Below are 23,312 nucleotides of genomic sequence, written 5' to 3'. Positions count from 1 at the left end.
TCAGATGACTAACTCACTTCACATAAACCACTTAACAAATATCAGCTGTAGATAGCAATGATTTTTGGGTCACTAATAATTTGGATAGGGTTTTGATTGATGGATTTATATGGACTTAGTTGAGAACATTGAAAACAAGGAGGAGGATGCTCTCCTCATTTGTAAATCAGGAACACAACTCCATTGAAGTCAATAGTGTTCCACTGATGCATAACCAGCTTAAATAAAGGGGAAATAATTTATATTTATACACAATGATAATACTGAAAGGACAGCATATAGTGTAATATTCATCTCTGTGCAAAAGGCCTGTATACACCACAAAAGTCCCACTTAGACCCTAAGTATTGACCCTCCGTTTAGGGGTGAATTTCATTCACAATAAGGAACAAAGCAACAAAATATAAAAAAGATTTGGAGAGATTGGAGTTGCTATGGCAGATGCACATCAGTGTGTATACAAATGGAAAATAGTCTGGGAGCACCAAACTAAGCGAGGGAATATGTACTAAGTGGTACCATCATACAGTGCACTGATCGGGAAAAGGAGCTGAAGGCTATTAAGGGAAAATCATTGAAACCATCAGCTGAGTGCAGAGCAGCAATAAAAAGGCAAACAAAATAATAGGTTGCAATAGCAGAGGGATAGAATACAAAATAAAGAGGTGATACTCTGTGATCAAGAACACAAGACGATGCATTTGCCTCTTAATACACAGTAGTAGGCACACTTTCGGTGTGCTGCTGCAAAAGTTCAAATGATTGAATACACAAGAGGTCTGTGCATTTTCATTGATGATGCTGTTCCTGGAGTGTGTTACATTGTACATTGTTTTCTTTTTAAAAAATTGTTTTATCTAAAGAAAAATGGATTGAGATGCATATTATCGGCCGGTGGAGTGACTTGGCAGAAATAAGACAGAAGTAATCAGCAAATTTCCTTCCTCCAGGAGGAATAAATCTTTTAAACCATAAATCAAAACAAGTTATTACAGGGCTCATACTGCTCTGAAAATTCCAAGTAGCAGTAGAAGATAATTAAAGGGGAAAGGTCTGGGCTGAGAACAAGCCTTATATTTAAAATGTTTCAGGAATTAATTGTAAAGTCTCTCTCTCCCTCAAGTGGCAAAATAAATAAATCTGAAACTCAAAAGTGTGAAGAAAAATTACTGGAAAAATATGTTTAGTGATACAGTGATCTAACAGGTGAAGAGACTATGTAGTCCCAAGGTGTGAATAGAAAATAACATGGGTTCAGAACCCTTTCCCACTCATCAGATGGCAGATGTAATCCAAGCCATTTTGTAAAATTAAATAAAGCACTTGTTAGACTCCATCTGGAACACTGTTCATGTTGTTATCAGTCACCACATGGACTGGTCTCACCCTCTAGTGTCATTAGCTGGACGGCTGGAAAGAGTATACACATGCTATCAAGTGAGAGCTAACAGATTCTTTCAAGGAAAAATAATATTAGGAAAATACTTATTGTATTGTATCTATCTCTTAAGGTGATTTAGTAGATGGAAACAAGGAGGTGGGCCAGCACTATGCGACTAGTGAGCTCTCTGCAGGGACTAAGAAGAACACCAGTAGCCCATGGATCACAGCTTAAGAATGTCTGATTTTACTTAACACTAAACATTTTAACTTAGTCCTAGCCTGTACTTAGAATCAAGGCAGAGTTTGGTACTGAAAATATGCAAAAAAATATTTATACCAGCCACTATCTATACCTATCCCAAATTTATTTTTGAGGGTAATAAACATTATACAGTAGGCTTAAATATAAGCTGTCTAATTAAGACTAGGTAGCATGCAGATTCTTGTGTTCGATATACAATGCAAGCATATCTAACCGCAACACTTTAAGATCTTCTTAACATACGCAACATGCCTCAGGTGGCACATGACCAGGATTCATCATCAAATTTGATCCACTGGTTGGATCATTAGCTTCCCCAGCCCCGGGTCAGGCACTGACGGGGAGTACGACATGAATGCTGATAACCATGGCTTTTACCAGAGACTTGATTAGCACCCTCCAAGATATATTAACCAACCTAAACTGGAATGAAGGAAATTAAGAGCAGAACAAAAAGCCATGTACTGGATAGCACAAATTGATCTGCCCTTATACCTTATTGATTTATAAGAATACTGTAGCACAGTATATATTTGAATTATAGATTTAGTAACAGATTTCAAAGAATTCTGCCACGTCTATATTTTTGAGATCTAAACATTTTTACTGGTGGATGCTGGAGCTTCAGAACAGTCAGTATCTAGGATCACAGCTGCTTCCAAAACGAACCAGCTGCTTCTTCTGGCTTATAATATACTGGCTCATAGTACAATTTTAAGAAGACAAAGGAGCAGAGCACAGTGCTTGAAATGACCAGCATGCCTCCTAAACTGAATAGAACATATACAATACTTTTAGTCAACAGTATAGTGAAAACACAGTGGTCAGAGCTGGTGCCCCAGCATTTTTGTATGTGTCTAAGATGAAGGAAACTTTTCCCCATCCATCCTTGTTTTGTACCTTACCCATTCTCCACCGGCAGATTGGAGTTAGTATTAGTATGGAGCTTATGGCCCATGTTTCCATCAGACCAATGCCCAAACTGCCCTGGCTACTTGGAATGCTGTCAAATTGTTCCAAAGCTTGAGCACTGTAGCAGTATTTCTCCTGTGAAAGGCATTCTGGGGTGCTTCAGACTGAAGGCAGAGCAAATCATGGAAGAATACAAACACTGGCTCCAGGCTGCTGCATATGAGAGATGAACCATAGTGATGGGTAAAGAGAGGTGCTGAACAAGCACAAGGAAACAAGATCAGACCAAAGCACAGTGTAAAAACTGAGAGGCAGGAAGAGGTGCAGATGGAAGAAAACAGGGTTGTGACAAATGCTGGAGATGGAGTGGCTTGGGTAGGAGGAGATTGCTGAATGGGTGACTGGGATATTGTTAATTCAGATCAGTACCTTGGGGGAACTGATTTTCAATTACATTAAGCCCCCTTTAAGCTGTTCAGCTCTGATAGTGTAAAGAGACTTACAGGGGGCTGAATTGGCCCCTTCAGAATACTTCCTGTGCAGGGAACCTCCGTAGCCACTGACGAGCCAGTGTAAGGGCACTACATCTGTGCTGCTTCCATCCCCAGCATAGGATGTGTTGTGGGAAAGGCCAGAGCACACCACTATGGCTACTCTCTGCCTTCTGAAAGCCCTGGGTAGACCATAAGTTAGAGCAGCTGTGTGGCTGCTCTTAAACAAAAAAAAGGTTGGTAGGTCCTTGGCTTCAAAAGATAGCTTAAACCCATCTTTGTCTCTTCTCCATTCCTGCACTAAATACAAGGATGGGGGAAGTGAGAATCAGGACCAGGTAATTTTTCAGTGGTGCTTACTCTGTCTCTTCATAAGAACATAAGAGTGGACATACTGGGTCAAACCAAAGGTCCCTCTAGCCCAGTATCCTGTCTTCCGACAGTGGCCAATGCCAGGTGCCCCAGAGAGAATGAACAGAATAGGTAATCATCAAGTGATCCATCCCCTGTCACCCATTCCCAGCTTCTGGCAAACAGAGGCTAGGAACACCACCACTGTTCATCCTGGCAAATAGCCATTGATGGACCTATCCTCCATGAACTTATCTAGTTCTTTTTTGAACCCTGTTGTAGTTTTGGCCTTCACAATATCCTCTGGCAAGGAGTTCCACAGGTTGACTGTGCGTTGTGTGAAGAAATACTTCCTTTTATTTGTTTTAAACCCGTTGCCTATTAATATCATTTGGTGACCCCTAGTTTTTGTGTTATGAGAAGGAGTAAATAACACTTCCTTATTTACTTTCTCCACACCAGTCATGATTTTAGAGACCTGTCATATCTCCCCTTAGTCATCTCTTTTCCAAGTTGAAAAGTCCCAGTCTTATTAATCTCTCCTTATATGGAAGCCGTTCCGTACCCCTAATCATTTTTGTTGCCCTTTTCTGAACCTTTTCCAATTCCAATATATCTTTTTTGAGATGGAGCTACCACATCTGCACGCAGTATTCAAGATGTGGGCGTACCATGCATTTATATAGAGGCAATATGATATTTTCTGTCTTATTATCTATCCATTTCTTAACGATTCCCAACATTCTGTTTGCTTTTTTGACTGCCGCTGCACATTGAGTGGATGTTTTCAAAAAACTATCCACAATGACTCCAAGATCTCTTTCTTGAGTGGTAACAACTAATTTAGACCCCATCATTTTATATGTATAGTTGGGATTAGAGTTGTCAAGCGCGCTGTTAAACAATAATAGAATACCATTTATTTAAATATTTTTGGATGTTTTCTGCATTTTCAAATATATTGATTTTGATTACAACACAGAATACAAAGTGTACAGTGCTCACTTTACATTTATTTTTATTACAAATATTTGCACTGTAAAAAACAAAATAAATGGTATTTTTCAATTCACCTATTACAAGTACTGTAGTGCAATCTCTTTATCATGAAAGTTGAACTTACAAATGTAGAATTATATACAAAAAAACCTGCATTCAAAAATAAAACAATGTAAAACTTCAGCGCCTACAAGTCCACTCAATCCTACTTCTTGTTCGTCCAATCGCTCAGACAAACAAGTCTGGCAACAATTTGCAGGAGATAATGTTGCCCGCTTCTTGTTTACAATGTCACCTGAAAGTGAGGACAGATATTTACGTGCCAGATGCGCTAAAGATTAATATGTCCCTTCATGCTTCAACCACCATTCCAGAGGACATATGTCCATGCTGATGATGGGTTCTGCTTGATAACGAGCCAAAGCAGAGCGGACCCACGCATATTCATTTTCATCATCTGAGTCAGATGCCACCAGCAGAAGGTTGATTTTCTTTTTTGCTGTGAAAGTGTTCTTAAAACGAACATGTGCTGGGTCATCATCCAAGACTGCTATAACATGAAATATATGGCAGAATGCGGGTAAAACAGAACAGGAGACATGCAATTCTCCCCCAAGGAGTTCAGTCACAAATTTAATTAATGCATTATTTTTTTTAATGAGCATCATCAGCATGGAAGCATGTCCTCTGGAATGGTGGTCGAAGCATGAAGGGACATGCGAAAATTTAGCATATCTGGCACGTAAATACCATGCAACGCTGGCTACAAAAGTGCCATGCAAATGCCTGTTCTCACTTTCAGGTGACATTGTAAATAAGAAGCAGGCAGCAGTATCTCCCGTAAATGTAAACCAACTTGTTTGTCTGAGTGATTGACTGAACAAGAAGTAGTATTGAGTGGACTTGTAGACCCTAAAGTTTTACATTGTTTTGTTTTTGAGTGCAGTTATATAACAAAAAAAAAAATCTACATTTGTAAGTTACACTTTGACGATAAAGAGATTGCACTACAGTACTTGCATGAGGTGAACTGAAAAATACTATTTCTTTTGTTTATCAATTTTACAGTGCAAATATTTGTAATAAAAATAATAATATAAAGTGAGCACTGTACACTTTGTATTCTGTATTGTAATAGAAATCAATATATTTGAAAATGTAGAAAAACATCCAGAAATATTTAATAAATTTAAATTGGTATTCTATTGTTTAACAGTGATTAATCGTGATTAATTTTTTTATTTAATTGCATTAGTTACTTGCGATTAATCAACAGCCCTGGTTGGGATTATGTTTTCCAATGTGCATCACTTTGCATTTATCAACATTGAATTTCATCTGCCATTTTGTTGCCCAGTCACCCAGTTTTGAGAAATCCTTTTGTAGCTCTTCCCAGTCTGCCTGGGACTTAACTATCTTGAGAAGTTTTGTATCATCTGCAAATTTTGCCACCTCACTGTTTACCCCTTTTTCCTGATCATTTATGAATATGTTGAATAGGACTGGTCCCAGTACAGACCCCTGGGAGGCACCATTATTTACCTCTCTCCATTCTGAAAACTGACCATTTATGCCTACTCTTCATTTCCAATGTTTTAACCAGTTACCAATCCATGAGAGGACCTTTCCTTTTATCCCATGACAGCTTACTTTGCTTAAGAGCCTTCGGTGAGAGACCTTGTCAAAGGCTTTCTGAAAATCTCAGTACACTGTTATCCACTGGATCCCGCTTGTCCACATGCTTGTTGACCTCCTCAAAGAAGTCTAGTAGATTGATGAGGTATGATTTCTCTTTACAAAAACCATGTTGACTCTTCCCCAACAAATTATGTTCATCTATTTGTCTGACAATTTTGTTCTTTACTATAGTTTCAACTAGTTTGCCTGGTACTGAAGTCAGGCTTACCAGCCTGTAATTGCCAGGATCACCTCTGGAGCCCTTTTTAAAAATTGGTGTCACATTAGCTATCCTCCAGTCATTTAGTACAGAAGCTGATTTAAATGGTAGTTTACAGACTACAGTTACTAGTTCTGCAGTTTCACTTTTGAGTTCCCTCAGAACTCTTGGGTGAATACCATCTGGTCCTGGTGACTTGTTACTGTTTAGTTTATCCATTTGTTCCAAAACCTCCTCAAATGGCACCTCAATCTGGGACAGTTCCTCAGATTTGTCACCTAAAAAGAATGGCTCAGGTTTGTGAATCTCCCTCACATCCTCCGCCATGAGGACTGATGCAAAGAATTTATTTAGTGTCTCCGCAATGGCCTTATCACCCTTGAGTGCTCCTTTAGCATCTTGATCGTCCAGTGGCCCCACTGGCTGTTTAGCAGACTTCCTGCTTCTGATGTACTTAAAACATGTTTTGCTATTACTTTTTGAGTCTTTGACTCACTGTTCTTCAAATTCTTTTTTGGCCTTCCTAATTTTTTACACTTCATTTGCCAGAGTTTAAAGGATGCCTTTTTGCCTCTCACTGCTTCTTTTACTTTGTTGTTTAGCCGTGGTGGCTCTTTCTGGGTTCTCTTACTATGTTTTTTTTAATTTGGGGTATACATTTAAGTTGAGCCTCTATTATGATGTCTTTTAAAAGTTTCCCTGCAGCTTGCAGGGATTTCACTTTGCGCTGTACCTTTTAATTTCTGTTTAACTAACTTCATCATTTTTGTGTAGTGTCCCTTTCTGAAATTAAATGCTACAGTGTTGGGCTGGTGTGATGTTTTCCCCGCCACAGGGATGTTAAATGTAATTATATTATGGTCACTATTACCAAGCGGTCCAGCTATATTCACCCAGGCCCGCGGGGGGGTGGGGGCGGGCGGAGCCCCGGGGGGAGGGCGGCGAGCCCTGGCAGGGGCTCCACTCTCCCCCCAGCGGCCGGGGGGAGGGCGCCGGGGGGGAGGGCGGCCGGAGCCCCGGGGGCAGGGCGGCGAGAGGGCGGCGAGCCCCGGCTGGGGCTCGGCTCTCCCCCCGGTGGCCAGAGTGCAGGGCGGCGAGCCCCCCTCCAGGTGCCGCCCCAAGCACCAGCTTGGTTGCCTGGTGCCTGGAGCCGGCCCTGTATTCACCTCTTGGACCAGATCCTGTGTTCCACTTGGGACTAAATCAAGAATTGCCTCTCCTCTTTTTGGTTCCAGGACTAGCTGTTCCAAGAAGCAGTCATTTAAGGTGTCAGAAAACTTTATCTCTGCATCCCGTCCTGAGGTGACATGTACCCAGTCAATATGGGGATAGTTGAAATCCCCCATTATTATTGAGCTTTTTAATTTAATAGCCTCTCTATGCTCCCTGAGAATTTCACAGTCACTATCTCCATCCTGGTCAGGTGGTCGGTAATACATCCCTACTGCTATATTGTTATTATTAGAGCATGGAATTACTATCCATAGAGTTTCTATGGTAGAGTTTGGTTCATTTAAGATTTTTACTTCATTTGATTCTACGCTTTCTTTCACATATAGTGCCACACCCCCACCAGCACGACCTGTTCTGTCCTTCTGATATATTTTGTACCCTGGTATTACTGTGTCCCATTGATTATCCTCATTCCACCAAGTTTCTGTGATGCGTATTATATCCTCATTTAATACAAGGCACTCTAGTTCACCCATCTTATTATTTAGACTTCTAGCATTTGTATATAAGCACTTTAAAAACTTGTCACTTTTTTGCTGTCTGCCACCATAATGTAATTGAATGGGACTTTTTTTCATTTGACTGTTTCTCATCAGATCCTATCTGTATTTTATCATCTTCCATCCTCTTCTGCTTACTAGGACATAGAGAATCTCCATTAATAGATCCTCCCCTAAGGGAAGTCTCTGTCCGAACCATGTGCTCTTCTACACCTGTTGGCTTTCCCCCAACCCTTAATTTAAAAACTGCTCTACGATTTTTAATTTTAAGTGCCAGTAATCTGGTTTCATTTTGGTTTAGGTGGAGCCCATCCTTCCTGTATAGGCTCCCTGTTTCCCAAAAGTTTCCTCAGTTCCTAATAAATCTAAACCCCTCCTCCCTACACCATCATCATCTCATCCATGCACTGAGACCCTGCAGTTCTGCCTGTCTAACGGGCCCTGCACATGGAACTGGAAGCATTTCAGCGAATGCTACCATTGAGGTCCTGGACTTCAATCTCTTACCTAGCAGCCTAAATCTGGCCTCCAGGACCTTTCTCCTATCCTTCCCAATGACATTGGTACCAACATGTACCACATCTAACTATGGGATCATTTCCCGCTGCTCCAGTTGGATGTTCTTCCCTGAGACTTTCATCCTTCTCAACAGCACAAAGGATGTCAGAATGGGGGTGGGACCTTTCTACTGTATCGGAAAGTCTCATCTATGTACCTCGGTGTCTCCCTTAGCTCCTCCAGCTCAGCCAGCCTGTTCTCCAAAACCCGTACACGGTCTCTGAGGGCCAGGAGCTCCTTGCACTGAATGCACACATATGCCACCTGCCCATAGGGCAGGTAATCATACATGCCGCATTGGGTGCAATAAACTGGATAACCCCCACTCTGTTGCTGGACTGCTGCCTGCATTCTCTTTTTCTTCCTGAAGCTCGTTCATTTGTTGTTGTTGTTTTTTATCAGGGAGTGTTTTTGGCTTTAAGTTTAAAGAATGTTAAGTGTATCTAGCCCCCTCTCACACTTCCCCTCACAACTCCTTCACAAAACTCACCTGATAGCCACTCCTGTTCGCTAGCTCCTCTAGTCGCTTAGGAGCAGGCTTTTTAAAGCCCTGGTCTTCCTGAGTAACCCCACCCCCTGGTTAAGGGTCCATGGTGCTAAAGGGCTTAGGGATCAAAGCCTCATTAAGAAGCTCACAGCCTTGCCTGGCAGGCCACTAGGTTCAGCACACGGTCCCCCAAACAATCAAACCACACGGTATATTTCAGTCAAGCAACAAGCACACCACAAACACACACACTACAGACAACAAACTTACCCCAAGGGTCTTTGTAGCATTTTTCCATTACAATCACTGTGTATTTTAGTGCCTTCAGGTTTGGTTCCAGATTTATCCCAGATACCAGTTCACTGTTTTGCTGTAGTATTTCATAGTAGCTGGTGCAAAGAATGTTGATGCAGTGATGGACAAGCCTTCTAAAATTTGGTGGCTCATTTCAAACAAGTTCCAAAATGTTTGGAAGCCTTTTTAAAGTTTGTGATTGTCTCTTCGTTGTCATTTCACTTTGCCCCAGGGTAGTCAGCTTTTTCTCCATTCCTGCCAATCTCATCTTCCTTTCCTTCAGACTCCCCTAATCCCTGTTTCTCTCCATCTGAATACAATCAGTTGATTCCCCATTCTTCTGATCATATCTGGTTGCCAGTTCTCTAAGAAGATTATCTATACATTGAATTTTGAATTAAGTCTTAACTTGAGGTCCCATTACTTTAATAAATGAATGATTGCCCTGTTATATAACTTGGTTGTGTTTTGGATTACATAGCTAGTGATTTGGATTTGAGGCCTTCTATATCCTTCCATTAATAAACTAAATGTAAAACAACTGTGCAAAAACGTAAGACTGAGGGATGAATGAATAGAATAAGAATGCCTGGATTAAAAAATTTAACTATAAAACCCATGGGCAACCAAGAGGAGAGAGGAGGCCGGCCAGCCAAAAATCACATGACATGATAGTGGCAAGGAAAGAAATTTGAGAATCTGTGGCTTGCTTCCTGGCCTCAGGGAGAAGTAGGTCTCTCTGGACACTGGTCTTTTCATTTGTTATGCTACTTCTGTCAGTATAAAGAGAAATCATAATGTGATCACAGTCCCAAAGAGCCTTAAAAACAACAGCAAAGAAGCTTCAGCAGGACTCAGACCATGAATGTCTTCCCTCTGACACTTGACTATGAGGAACCAAGAAGTGTTCAGAGAATATAGTTTGACCTTTCAAATATCTGCAGTACAAATAATTGAAGAATATTCAGTTCACTGGATAGATTCAAAGAGAATGGCTGCAAACACTGGAGAAAAGTGGCAGTAAACCAGGACTATTGCTAGAACATGATTCTCTAAGATCCTTAAAGACTTTTGAATCAAAGTTGAAGTATGTGATATCTGTCTTTATTTTTTTCAAAGGTGCAGTGATTAAATTGGCAATTAAGTATTACACCTGTATTACTGCTTATGCTTATTTAACTACAAAAGCAATTAAAAGACAAATAGTTTAATTCTGATCCAATGTCATGATCGTATCCCACTATGTTTAGATATTGTAGAATGAAAGATCATTGTTTGTTTTAAATCTCAAGCTACAAGCCCATATAATATATAACAGGGTGGTGAACCTGATCTGTTCTTAATACCTTCAATTCCCAGTGGCTGCATTGGAAATAGAGAGTACTCAGCACCTAATAGGCAGCGTATAGCAACTGTCAGGCCCAGGCCCAACTGGTCTAGGCAGAAAATGGTAAGTTAAAGATACTATACCATTTCCTTGGTTTCAGAGCTGTGTACATCAATATCAAACAGTTACATTTAGTGACTTTTAATTTGGTGATGCTAACCCTCAAGCAGCTGAATAGGAGATAGCAAAGTTAATTACACAATGAACATAGTTTTTAGTGTTGCTGTGTATTTTTTTTTAATCACTGACATGTCATAATTAAAAATATTATAAAAAGCACAGGGAGTGCATGTGACTAAAAAGCTTTCAATATTAAAAATCCAGTCTGTTTAAACAAGTATTTTTCATATTGAAAAAGGCCTTAGTCCACATTAATCAATAACTCTAAGTAAAGTTACATTTTTTTAAAACTAGGCCATTTTGTCTTGAGAGTTGCAAATGAGCAATCCTATAATGATTCACTGTTTGCTATTTTGGAAAAAGGGTTTTTTTCTAGATAAGCTTCTTTACCACTGCAGAACACTTTATCCCACAAACCCAGAACAGAAGATGCTTTCTCCATCCCCTGAGTACACTTCAAAGCAGATTTATCTAGGACCTAAATGGTAAGTGACTATAATACAACCTAACTCATTTTAATGAAAAAAGAACAGGGTCAAAACAAATTTACACATTGACAGCGTAGTGCTGTCAAGATTAGTTAAAATTTTGAAACTCTACAGTATATGGAAATTAGGGTGGAAATACCTGTTAAATACCTTTTATGCTGTTCATTCATATTCTATTTTTGAGGCTCATTATGGAAGAGTTTAATAGGGTTTGTGTCATACTGTCACTGCTACTCTAAAAATGCAGATCTCCTGTTTTTCTTGTATGCTCTATTACTGTATTTTGCTATTGTTGTGGCTGTGTTGGTCCCAGGATATTAGAGAGACAAGGTAGGAAAGGTAATATCTTTTACTGGACCAACTTCTGTTGGTGAAAGAGACAAGCTTTCGAGTTGTCACCTATAATCCCACATTGAATCATAGAATCATAGAATATCAGGGTTGGAAGGGACCTCAGGAGGTCATCTAGTCCAACCCCCTGCTCAAAGCAGGACCAATCCCCAACTAAATCATCCCAGCCGGGGCTTTGTCAAGCCTGACCTTAAAAACCCCATTGGAACCCATACGGGGTATCATTAAACAATTACAACCCATACTTAATGGGGACCCCCTCCTGAAAGAAATCTTTCCTGAATCCCCTCTTCTGGCCTTCAAATAACCCCCAGTCTCACCAAGCTCATTATCAGAAGCAAGCTCTCCACAGACCAGGACACATTAGATCAAAGCAGCACCAGATCCTGCCATAACGACAGATGCAAAACATGAAGACATATTGTCACTGCTACAATGATCAACACAGCCTGCCCAACACACCTTTCAAGATTCAGGGGTCTTACACATGCCTATCACAACAGGTGGTGTACATCCAGTGCATGGAATGCTCTAATAACAACTATGGGGGTGAAACCAGATGATCACTATGCTCTCAAATGAACTGTCACAGAAAAATGATAAAAGACAGAAACACCATATTACCTGCAGGTGAACACTTTCCACAAAATGATCACTCCCTATCTGACCTCTCAGTCCTCATCCTCAAAGGAAACCTGTGCAACACTTTCAAAAGATGAGCCTGGAAGCTTAAATTCATAACTTTGCTAGACACTAAAAATCGTGGTCTTAATAAAAACACTGGATTTATGTCTTATTACAACAATTCGTAACCCACTAATCCCCGTTTTTTGTCCTATTCCTGCAGAGGTGTTAATGGCCCACTTCCCCTGGAAGGCTCCCTTAGACTATGTGTTAACTACTTATGCTAAACAATCTGTTCCACCTTTTATTTAGCTGTGACACTCTTGAGTACCTTTCCCAGACCAAGAAGTGCTCCGTGTAAGCCAAAAGCTTGTCTCTTTCATCAACAGAAGTTGGTAAAGATGCCTCACCCACCTTGTCTCTCTATTACTGTATTGTTACTTCCACAAGTGGAAAAAAAAGTTTAAGTAGGCTCTAAAGAGTACAGATTTCACTTCCCCCAACCTCCTTCAATTTAACATCCAAGTGGACATGAGTTTTCTCTATAACATCCTACTGTGGTGTAGGTATTTTGGTATTTTTCACATGAAATATACTTGACTTGGAAATACTTGAGTATGACTCTCTGATTACAAGTACAAGTCATGCCAAGGAGCTGACCCAGAAAACATAGCTAAGAATTGGTCAAGCTCGTTTCAGTTTTAACTAAGTGAGGGGAAACTTTGATGAATTTAACAAGTTATTTAAATGTGTGTGTGCTACTGGAGATCAAAGCATGGAACATAGGAACTGCTAGTCTGGATCAGACCCAAGATCTATCTAGTCTAGTATCCTGTCTCTCAAGTGGCCAGTACCATATGCTTCAGAGGAAGGTGTAAGAACCCTCCAGTAGGCAGTTGTGGGATAATCAGCCACCCTGTTATCCCAAAAAATTGGTTTTTGGGGGACTCCTAAATAACCTGCTTATTGCTACCTTAATCTGTCTTTCCTGAGGTATGGTCTCCAGGATAGTTAAGGAAACACTTGAAGGACATATATTTAACCTCCCAATAAAAAGATTGACACCTCCCAATAAAAAGATTGACACAGGCAGTATTTTTCCCCAAAAGAAAGTGTCTTTTTATTAATGTAACTAATAAATTCCTAATACAACATAATTTAAAAACATGAATCAGGTACAAATCTCTTATTGCAAGTTAAAGAGCATTCAAACCGCAATAGCATACAGTTTAAATGATTTTAAGTGTGTGCACTGTGTCACAGATGGCCAGTCTGTAACAGATCGCTGACAGGAGTTCTTAAATTGTACTTTAAGTTTCACATAAATAAATTACTATTAGCATTAATACACTCATACATCACACAGATACACATACTAATACTATACTACACAATTCTATATTAATACTATAATTAAATAATAACTAGCAGGCTTGCTTACTCTGTCCGTTGACTTTGCTCCAGTGACAGGACTCCCCCAGTTGCTGCCACTTAGTCACTGCCACTGCTGCTGCCGTTGCTGCTGCTTCAGTTCTGCCACTGCTGTTACTGTTGCTTCTTCAACAATCAGTTTGGTCAGATCTCTTCAGCAGCTGTACACTTCTTCTGTCCTCTTGGAACTCTCTCTATCTCCAGCAGTTCTTCTTGCTGGCTCCTAACTGAAAACTGCATGCTGACTGTCTGCCTTTTATACTATCAGACCTCTTTTGAGCATGCTGTCCAGCATGCTCAGCATACCTCATTCCAATTTATTGCATATGCTCATTACTACTAGAAAAAGCAGCCTCAAACCAGTCCAGTGTAGAGTTGTTTGACCTCTCTCTGCCCTTGTATCACACATGCTCATTTCAAGCATTACCTCATTCTGCACATGCTCACTGCCATTGTTTTTACCTCAGACTCATGATTACCTCATCCGACTTTACTGCCTATGCTCCAGATCTAACCTACTTCGCCATACCTCATTTAGTAACCTACATTCTATTGGGCATGCTCAGCCCAGAAATGCTTCATGGCCATACCTCATTTTACTCTCAGCTCTGGTCTTGTGACCTACAACATCCAATGGTAAGTGACCTACAGCTTTCAATTGGTGAAGTGACTCCTGCTTATTTGAAATGGAAGCTAGGAACACAAATTGGAGTCTGAAGGAGTCTGGGGAATTTTTCCAGTATAAACCCATATTAGATCTCATCCAGATCTCTAATAGTTATTTCAAAAAGAACAGGAGTATTTGTGGCACCTTAGAGACTAACACATTTATTTGAGCATAAGCTTTCATGGGCTACAGCCCACTTCATCGGATGCATGTAGTGGAAAATACAGTAGGAAGATATATATATATACAGAGAGAACATGAAACAATGCGTGTTACCATACACACTATAAGGAGAGTGATCAGTTAAAGTGAGCTTTTATCAGCAGGGGAGAAAAAGAACAGTTTGTAGTGATAATGAAAATGGCCCATTTCCAGCAATTGACAAGGAGATATGAGGAACTGTAGGGGGTGGAATAAGTATTGGGAAATAGTTTTACTTTGTGTAATGGCCCATCCACTCCCAGTCTTTATTCGAGCCTAATTTAATGGTGTCCAATTTGCAAATTAATTCCAATTCAGCAGTCTCTCATTGGAGTCTGTTTTTGAAGTTTTGTTGTTGTAATATTGCGACTTTTAGGTCTGTAATCGAGTGGCCAGGGAGACTGAAGTGTTCTCCAACTGGTTTTTGAATGTTATAATTCTTGACGTCTGATTTGTGTCCATTTATTCTTTTATGTAGAGACTGTCTGGTTTGGCCAATGTACATGGCAGAGGGGCATTGCTGACACATGCTGGCATATATCACATTGGTAGATGTGCAGGTGAACGAGCCTCTGATAGTGTGGCTGATGTGATTAGGTCCTATGATGGTATCCTCTGAATAGATATGTGGACATATCTTTTTGTGGATACAGACTAACACAGCTACTACTCTGAAACCTAATAGTTATTGATTAGCTTAAACTCTGAAGCATGAGATTTAATATCTCTTACAAATATTTTTTTTATTGTTAATATTGATAAAAGTGGATATTTTTTATATAAAAAAATCTAACCCTCCCTTTTAAATCTTGTTATATTCTTGGCCTCAACAACTTCCATTGGCAGTGAGTTCCACATCTAATTACACATTGTGTGAAAAAGTATTTCCTTGTATTGGTTTGGAACTTCCTAACTTTTAAATGTCTGCTTGTTCTTGTACCTTCACTTGATCAGTCATTGCATTTACATATTTTTATCTGGTACCGTCAGTCCTATTGGTCTCTTTTTTTAAGATAAACAACCCCATTCTTTTCAATCTCTCTTATGAGAGAATATGAGAGTTCTTCCAAGCCCTTGATAATTCTCTTGGCTTTTCTCTGATCCTGTTCTAATTCAGCAGTATCCTTTGGCATAAGGGGTGACTGTATTAGTGATGAGGGTACCCCACTCATTTATATAAAGGCATTGTAATAGTCTTTGTATTATTCACCATCACATTCCATATATTAGCTTTTATGACCACAGCTGCACATAATTGGCAGAAATCTTCATGAGCTGTTGACAGTGTCACTGAGTTTATATAGTTAATATAGAACTCTGTAAGGTGTATGAGTAGTTTAAATTTTTCCCTCCAAAGTGCATAATTTTGAGTTAATCAACATGGAATTTCATTTGCCATCATGTTTCCTATTCACCTAACTTGTTTAGGTCTCTCTGAAGTTCCTCAGTCTTCCACTGGACAGGGCATACGTTACTTATATTATTCTAAATAATGTCATATGCAAATTTTGCTATCTCACTAGTCACCTGGCTTTTCAGGGCATTAATATATTAACAACATAGGACTTAGTACAAAACCTAGAGGTATCCACTGTTAACCTTTAGCCATGATGAAAATTGACCAATTAACCATGTCTCCTAGCCAGTTTTTGATCCATGACAATATTTTGGCTGTCATGCATGACTACTTAGCTTCTTCAGTAGTGCCTTGTGCGGACCTCATCAAAGGCCTTATGGAAGTATAAATAAATTATGTTGACTGTTTCTCCTTTATCCACTGCTTTACTGACACATTCAAAGAATTCTAAGCGATTAATGAGACATGATTTTCCTTTGCTGAAATGGTGCTGAGCAAAATTTTTCAGACAAATAGTTTACTCACTGAAAAATGCGGTTTCCAGTCGACCAAAATGATTTGTGAATTCTGCAAATAAGTTTGAATGGAAAAAATATTTTTTTTTCCAAAAAAACCCCCCCTGTGTTTTGTTTTAACACTTTCAAAACAAAATATTTTGACCTTTCATTTCAAAATGACATTTCATTTAGATTTTTAGTTAGATTTATAGAAAGAAAGAAAGAATTTATTTAAATTATCACATGCGTCTGACGAAGTGGGTATTCACCCACGAAAGCTTATGCTCCAACACATCTGTTAGTCTTAAAGGTGCCACAGGACTCTCTGTTGCAATTTATTTAAAGAAAGAAACAAACAAAAAGGATAAAAGACACCTGAAAACTAAATGAAACAAAATGAAAAAAATAAATAAATATATTTAATAAATAAATAAAAAAACATTTTTTTCCACTTTTTCATATTGGCAGAAAAAACATATAAAATCTGTTTTGGGTCAACTTGAAACAAATGTTTTTGTGGATTTTTTTGTTCAGCCACAAACCAAAATATCAATTATTTACTCAGTTCAAGTTGTTAATCTCTTTCATATAATGATCCTCAGGTGTTTCATTGTTCTCTTTTAAATTATAATTTCAGCCAATTTCCCAGGTGTAAAGCATACCTATCTATAATCCCTTACATATTGATTGGTCCATCCCCATATTGTTCAATCCCAGCTTCTGGCAGTCAGATGGACCTAACCTCCATGAATGTATCTAATTCTTTTTTGAACTCAGTTATACTTTTGGCCTTTAGAACATCCTGTGGTAAAGAGTTCCCCAGGTTGACTGTGTGTTGTGTGAAGCAGTATTTCCTTATGTTTGTTTTAAACTTGCTGCCTATTATTCCATTGGTGACCCTTGTTTCTTGTGTTATGTGAAGGGGTAAATAATACTTCCTTATTCACTTTCTCCATATGATTCATGATTTTATAGACCTCTATCATATCCCTCCTGAGCCCTGGTCCACACTACAAACGTATGTTGGTATAACTACGTCGCCCCTGAGCAATGCAGTTATATTGACCTAACTCCCAGTGTAGACAATGCTATGTCGACATGAGGGCTTTTCCTGTTGTCATAGCTACCACATCTCAGGGAGACGGAGTACCTACACCAAAGGGAGTAGGTAGCGTCTTCACTAAGTACTGCAGCTGCCTCACTGCAGCCCTATAAGTGTACACAAGCCCTTAGTTGTCTTTTTTCTAAACTGAACAATCCCAGTCTTCTTAATCTCTGCTCATATGGAAGCTGTTCCATATCCCTAACCATTTTTGTTGCTCTTCGTACTTTTTTCTGATGTCAAGATATCTTTTTTTGAGATGGGGAGACCAGAATTGAATGCAGTATTTAAGGGGTTGGTGTAACATAGATTTATATAATGGCATTATGATATTTTCTGTCTTATTACCTATCCCTTTCCTAATGGTTCCTAACATCTTGTTAGTTTTTTTGACTGCCGCTGCCTATTAAGCAGATGTTTTCAGAGAGCTATCCATGATGACTCTAAGATCTCTTTCTTAAAAGAAAAGAAAAGAAAAATATTAAAAGACTTAGTTAAATATACTGCTAAAAGTCTACCTCTATTGAAATTATTGTGATCTTAATTCCTCATGTCATAATTTCTTGTTTATGTAAACTGGGAATGACACCTATATTTCTAAAGCAATTTGAGATCTGTGGATGAAAAATGCTAAGCATTATTATTAGGGCTGTCAATTAATCACATGAGTTAATTCTGATTAACTCAAAAAATCACGATTAAAAAAATTAATGTGATTAATCACAGTTTTAATTGCACTGTTAAACAATAGAAAACCAATTGAAATTTATTAAATATTTGTGGATGTTTTTCTACATTTTCAAATATATTTGATTGCTATTACAACACAGAATACAAAGTGTACACTGCTCACTTTATATAACTATTTTTATTACAAATATTTGCACTGTAAAAATGATAAACAAAAGAAATAGTATTTTTCAATTCACCTCATACAAGTACTGTTGTGCAAGCTCTTTATCGTGAAAGTGCAACTAACAAATGTCGATTCTTTTTTGTTACAAAACTACACTCAAAAACAAAACAAAGCAAAACTTTAGAGACTACAAGTCCACTCAGTCCTACTTCTTGTTCAGCCAATTGCTCAGACAAATAAGTTTGTTTACATTTATGGGAGATAATACTGCCCACCTCTTATTTACAATGTCACCAGAAAATGAGAACAGGCATTCACATGAGACTTTTGTAGTCGGCATTGAAAGGTATTTAAGTGCCAGATATGCTAAACATTCGTATGCCACTTCATGCTTCGGCCACCATTCCAGAGGACATGCTTCCATGCTGATGACGTTCGTTAAAAAAAAATGCATTAATTAAATTTGTGACTGAACTCCTTGGGGGAGAATTGTATATCCCTTGCTCTGTTTTACCCACATTCTGCCATATATTTCATGTTATAGTAGTCTCAGATGATGACTCAGCACATGTTCGTTTTAAGAACATGCAGATTTGTTCGCTGCAGATTTGACAAAACACAAAGAAGGTACCAATGTGAGATTTCTAAAGATAGCTACAGCACTCGACCCAAGGTTTAAGAATCTGAAGTGCCTTCCATAATTTGAGAGGGACGAGGTGTGGAGCATGCTTTCAGAACTCTGAAAAGAGCAACATTCCGATGCGGAAACTACAGAACCCGAATCACCAAAAACGAAAATCAACTTTCTTCTGGTGGTATCTGACTCAGAGGATGAAAATGAACATGTATCGGTCTGCACTGCTTTGGACTGTTATCGAGCAGAATCTGTCATCAGCATGGACGCATGTCCTCTGGAATGGTGGTTGAAGCATGAAGGGACATATGAATTTTTACTGCATCTGGCGTGTAAATATCTTGCGACGCCTGCTACAACAGTGCCATGCGAATGCCTGTTCTCACTTTCAGATGACATTGTGAACAAGTAGCGGGCAGCATTATCTCCTGTAAACGTAAACAGACTTGTTTGAGCGATTGGCCGAACAAGAAATAGGACTGAGTGGACTTGTAGGCTCTAAAGTTATTTGAATACAGTTATTTGTTGTACATAATTCTACATTTGTAAGTTCAACTTTCATGATAAAGAGATTGCAGTACTGTTTATTTTGTTTTTTACAGTGCAAATATTTGTAATCAGAAATAAATATAAAGTGAGCACTGTACACTTTGTATTGTTTTGTAATTAAAATCAATATATTTGAAAATGTAGAAAACATCCAAAATATTTAAATAAATGGTATTCTATTATTGTTTAATCATGTGACTAATCGTGATTTTTTTTTTAATTGCTTGACAGCCCTAATTATTTTTTATTATTAATTTAAGACTTCTGATTAGCTGCTCCCTGGAACTTAGAAGCATAGGAGCATAGGCCTTGTCATTCTGTCTCAAGTGATGATCATGTAAAAAAATTAATTGAAGATTTAAAATTGAAAACTGAGGACAACTTGCAGCTTGCTTCTATGAAATGTCATCATATTGAGATATTTTGGTCACATGGCGTCATGAAATTTAGTCATCTGTTGTGACAGAAACTCGTGGGTAGTGATTCAAAGTTATATGGTACTCAAATTAGAAGGCAAAATAAATTAACGTATTTATATGACTACTTGGGCTCCTGCAGTAAGAAAGATAACTCAAGGGTGTCTGGTGTCCAAGATGACACAAATTTTGCCTGAACTGAACCAATGCTTTTTTTATTGGGACAAAGCCACTAACTTGTGTCTCAGAGTTGGTTACTAATGAGATAACTTGGTAAACTGTTTTTAATCACGCAGCAGATTTTGTCATGAAGATGTTGGTTTAGCTTAGCATATAGGCTATGGCCATTCATTCTACCAGGTAGCTATTTACAGTAGATTCCACAGCGATGGCATCATTGGATTGACTCAAAAAAAGCTCCTATTTCAGATACTGAGAACTCTTGTTGCTGAGTCACTGATAGGGTGACCAGATGTCCCAATTGTATAGGGACAGTCCTGATTTTGGGGTCTTTTTTTTTATATAGGCTCCTATTACCCCTCCACCCCTGTCCTGATTTTTCACACTTGCTGTCTGGTCACCCTAGTCACTGACGTTGCCCTTCGGCTTACGTGATTTACAGAAATTCTATTAGGTGAGATTGGGAGCAGAACTGATGTTAAACTTAACATGGCAAAAACTTAACTCCTGCTCTTTCCTCCCAAATGTTCTCTACTCTCTTTTCTCTGTCACTACTGACAACACTGCTATGCTCTCTGTAATTGAGGCTTGTAATGTGAGAATCATCTTTGACGCCTCCCTGTACCTTATCCTACAAAGCCAGACTGTGTTCAGTTCTTGCCACTTCTTCCTCCAAAACACTTCTACAATGGGCCTCTTCTTTCTGTCTACACAGCAGGACCTCTTGTCCAGACACTCTTCATTTTCTGTCTTGATTACTGTAACCTCCCCATCTCTCGACTCCCTGACTGTGGTCCCCTGAGCTCTCCAATCCCTTTAAAGAGCAGCTCCTAAAATCCTTTTAGATGGACTAGGTCAGTGTTTCTCAAATGCGGCCACCATGGCCGCATGCGACCACCTGGGGCTTTTCTTGCGCCCACAGCCTCCTGGGTTGTGATGGGGTGGGGGTAGGTGGTAAAATAGTGGCTCCTCCCCCTCCCTGTTGTTCCAGGATGCACCGCCTTGGTGTTGGTTGCTGGGACCACCAGCAGGGGTTGGGCTCTGTCCCCCTCTGGAGACACCTGGAGCACAACACTGGAGGAGCAGGCAGCCAGTGAGTTCCCCATTTTCGCAGGGGCGGTGAGGCTCAGGCTTTGGGCCTCAGCTCTGGGGTGGCAGGCTCTGGCCGGGGGGCTTTGAGCTCCAGCTCTGGGCTCTGGCTGTGTGGTGGCAGGCCCCAGGCTCTGACCACGGGGCTTCAGGTCCGGCCGCAGGGCTTCAGGCTCCAGCCCCCCCCCCGCCTCCCCCCGCCCCCCCCCCCCCCCCCCCCCTTGCCCCCGGCCCCGGCTGCCTCCCGCCCCCCCCCCCCCCCATCCAGGGCTTAATTTGTCCCCAGGCTTGGCAGGGCTGAGTAAGTCTGCTGTGAAAAGTGATACTTGCATGTTTGTTAATATCACTTTTCACAACAGACTTACTAGCTAGTAACAAATAAATTACAATGATTTGGATGTGTATATGTGCATATTTATTTGTTTTTCCTAAAGCTAATTAAGTATATTAGGGAAAAGTGTAAGGACGGCCACTAGCAAGAGTTGGTGGCCGCTCTCTGAGGCCACCAAAAAATTTGTCCTGAGAACCCTTGGAATAGATGATCCTGGAAGTCCCTGACAATCTTGTTTTCATGAGTATGATGTATAAGATCATAAACTCCAACATTAGAATATGTCATGATGGAACATAAGGTCACAAATAGAGGCAAAAAGGAAGGGGCAGAGGGGGAATGTGCGTGGATAAGGTGATGGGGGCAGCATTGTTCAGTTTCACTGGGTCACATAACACTTAAATTCTGTACAGTAACTCCTCACTTAAAGTTGTCCCAGTTAACGTTGTTTCGTTGTTATGCTGCTGATCAATTAAAGAACATGCTCGTTTAAAGTTGTGCAATGCTCCCTTATGACGTTGCTTGGCAGCCGCCTGCTTTGTCCACTGCATGCAGGAAGAGCAGCCCGTTGCAGCTAGTTGGTGGGGACTTGGAACCAGGGTGGACCTGCAGCCCCCCATCAGCTCCCCGCTCCCCTAAGTTCCTTGTGCGGCAGCCGCCCAGCAGGCTATCAATTGCCAGGCAGTTCAGCTGTCTCTCCCCCCACTGCCATTTGCTGCTCCTGCCATCTGCCTTGGAGCTGCTCCCAGGAGCCTCCTGCTTGCTGTGCGGGGGGTGGAAAGAGGGGGGCTAATGTCAGGGTCTCTCCCTCCCCCCTGCTTACCCCATCTCCATAGAGTGGGGGGGGGTCATGACAGGGCTCAGGACAGAGGGAGCTTGCTGACAGCGACTGCTGTCTCAACTTGCTGATCTACTTAAAAAGGCAGTGTACTTAGAGTGGGTCAGCGTACTTAAAGGGGCAATGCGCATCTCTCACACTCACACTCACACACACACACACAGGGTGTGTATCTCTGTCTCTGTCTGCCATGCTGTCTCCCCTTCCTCCATCTGTGCTGCCTTGTAGCGTGTGAGGCTACAATAACAACAATGTGTTAACCCTTGGAGGCTCAGCCGACTGCTAGTTCATTTAGCAGTAAGAAATATCCCACCCTCTTACTTCACGACCTCAACCAAGCTTTACAATCATCATTGCTCTGTACAGTATTAAATTGTTTAAAACGTATATATATATATATATTGTGTGTGTGTGTGTGTGTATATATATATATATAGTCTTTTGTCTGGTGAAAAAAATTTCCCTGGAACCTAACCCCCCCCCTCATTTATATTAATTCTTATGGGGAAATCAGATTTGCTTAACTTTGTTTCGCTTAAAGTCACATTTTTCAGGAAAATAACTACAACGTTAAGCAAGGAGTTACTGTATTATCATACATCCAAGGGCAGAAGGGACCACTGTGATCACCTGGTCTGACACCCTGTGTAACACAGGCCTTGGAACTTTCCCGGAATAATTCCTAGAGCATGGTTTTTTTTTTTTTTATCCAATCTTGGGTTAAAAGTTGCCTGTGATGGCCACGTCACCACAACCCTTGGTAATTTTGTTCCGAGGGTTTATTACCCTTGCTGTTAAAAATGTGTGTCTTATTTCCAGTCTGCGCA

This window comes from Terrapene carolina, unplaced genomic scaffold (genome assembly GCF_002925995.2).
Source record: "Terrapene carolina triunguis isolate 2854851 unplaced genomic scaffold, T_m_triunguis-2.0 Scaffold25, whole genome shotgun sequence".
NCBI lineage: Eukaryota > Metazoa > Chordata > Testudines > Emydidae > Terrapene > Terrapene triunguis.
Note: the sequence above shows the minus strand (reverse complement) of the source record.